Source organism: Schistocerca serialis, unplaced genomic scaffold (genome assembly GCF_023864345.2).
Source record: "Schistocerca serialis cubense isolate TAMUIC-IGC-003099 unplaced genomic scaffold, iqSchSeri2.2 HiC_scaffold_1115, whole genome shotgun sequence".
Taxonomy (NCBI): Eukaryota; Metazoa; Arthropoda; class Insecta; order Orthoptera; family Acrididae; genus Schistocerca; species Schistocerca serialis.
Window position 1 is genome coordinate 1 of NW_026047310.1, and position 2,500 is coordinate 2,500.

Below are 2,500 nucleotides of genomic sequence, written 5' to 3' on the forward strand. Positions count from 1 at the left end.
ACCTAACCCATGTTGTGCCTTAACCTAACCCATGTTGTGCCTTAACCTAACCCATGTTGTGCCTTAACCTAACCCATGTTGTGCCTTAACCTAACCCATGTTGTGCCTTAACCTAACCCATGTTGTGCCTTAACCTAACCCACGTTGTGCCTTAACCTAACCCACGTTGTGCCTTAACCTAACCCACGTTGTGCCTTAACCTAACCCACGTTGTGCCTTAACCTAACCTACGTTGTGCCTTAACCTAACCCATGTTGTGCCTTAACCTAACCCATGTTGTGCCTTAACCTAACCCATGTTGTGCCTTAACCTAACCCATGTTGTGCCTTAACCTAACCCATGTTGTGCCTTAACCTAACCCATGGTGTGCCTTAACCTAACCCATGGTGTGCCTTAACCTAACCCATGGTGTGCCTTAACCTAACCCATGTTGTGCCTTAACCTAACCCATGTTGTGCCTTAACCTAACCCATGTTGTGCCTTAACCTAACCCATGTTGTGCCTTAACCTAACCCATGTTGTGCCTTAACCTAACCCATGTTGTGCCTTAACCTAACCCATGTTGTGCCTTAACCTAACCCATGTTGTGCCTTAACCTAACCCATGTTGTGCCTTAACCTAACCCATGTTGTGCCTTAACCTAACCCATGTTGTGCCTTAACCTAACCCATGTTGTGCCTTAACCTAACCCATGTTGTGCCTTAACCTAACCCATGTTGTGCCTTAACCTAACCCATGTTGTGCCTTAACCTAACCCATGTTGTGCCTTAACCTAACCCATGTTGTGCCTTAACCTAACCCATGTTGTGCCTTAACCTAACCCATGTTGTGCCTTAACCTAACCCATGTTGTGCCTTAACCTAACCCATGTTGTGCCTTAACCTAACCCATGTTGTGCCTTAACCTAACCCATGTTGTGCCTTAACCTAACCCATGTTGTGCCTTAACCTAACCCATGTTGTGCCTTAACCTAACCCATGTTGTGCCTTAACCTAACCCATGTTGTGCCTTAACCTAACCCATGTTGTGCCTTAACCTAACCCATGTTGTGCCTTAACCTAACCCATGTTGTGCCTTAACCTAACCCATGTTGTGCCTTAACCTAACCCATGTTGTGCCTTAACCTAACCCATGTTGTGCCTTAACGTAACCCATGTTGTGCCTTAACGTAACCCATGTTGTGCCTTAACGTAACCCATGTTGTGCCTTAACCTAACCTATAATGTGCCTTAACCTAACCTATAATGTGCCTTAACCTAACCTAAAGTGCGCCGTAACCTAAACTATATTGCGCCTTAACCTGACGCACGTTGTCGCTGAACCTGCTCTGTAATTGTTATGCAACCCGTTAAAGTAGTGTAGTGTTGCCTAACCGCAACCCTCGCAATATAGTTCGCTACTCGCACTGCCCGGTCCCCTGTGTATCGCGTCATGTTAAACACCTTGCAGGTGTTGCTGACTTTCCACATGCTCCTGCTATACACTGTAGTGTGGATAGCAGCAGGACGTACATGCCCCCCCCCTTCCCCCCTGCCTTCGCAAGCTGGTCGGTGAGAAGTTTGCATGTTCAATGCCCTTCGCATGCCGACGTACTCAGCCTACGTTGTGGTACGGCCTGTCACCTGTCCGCCGATGTACGCAAAACCCACAAACTGTACTGCACATTGCTCCGTATGTACTGAATGATACATCGTGGCCCATGTGACCGTATGACGACAGCGCCTAGCAACGGCGGACCATACAGTCCAAATATTGTGCACGCAGCTACGTGTCGTCTCCCTATAAGAGCTGGATTGCAGTGTGGTACGCCATACAGACGTGTGGGAGGAACGGACGCCCTGGATGGCGATCAGCATGAGCAGTCTGTTGATGTAGTGGAGCGTGTATTCGGACGTAGTCGTCTCTTCTCACACACCGTGATAGCATGTTGCACCGCGTTCCACATCTGCGACATGCTGCAGAGGCGGGCTGACAGTCGTTCGCGCAATGGACACCGCATACGTACGGGGTCTACCTTCCACGTGTTCTCTAGGCGTGCACATGTTGTTGCGTCTATGTGGGCAGACGTAGTGTGTTGTGACACCTGACACAGGCATGCAATACTCGTTGCAAATGGCGATGGACGTGTACGTTTGCTGGTGACGTTACGCAAATGAACAACCGGTAACCCGTTGTGGTGCGGTTGTTCTCGCTAGAGGTGAATCAGTGTTGGCGACGATCGGTCGAGCTATTAACCGGTTGTTTCAGGGATACCCACCATGCCCACGAACGTGAAAGGGGACCCACCATGCCACGAACGTGAAGGGGATCTGGGTGTGAGGCGATACGCGGCGGTGGCTGGGTGGGACCGTCCCCGGCCGGTGAGGGGGGGCCGCCCGGCGTGCTGGCAGCGCGGTGCGTGGGCGCACGCGCTACAGCCGGCTGGTGGGGGCGGCCGGTGGCAGGCGCGCCGGCCGACGGACGCGGCAGGCGGCGCAGCTGCGCGCCGGCGCCCCCTGCT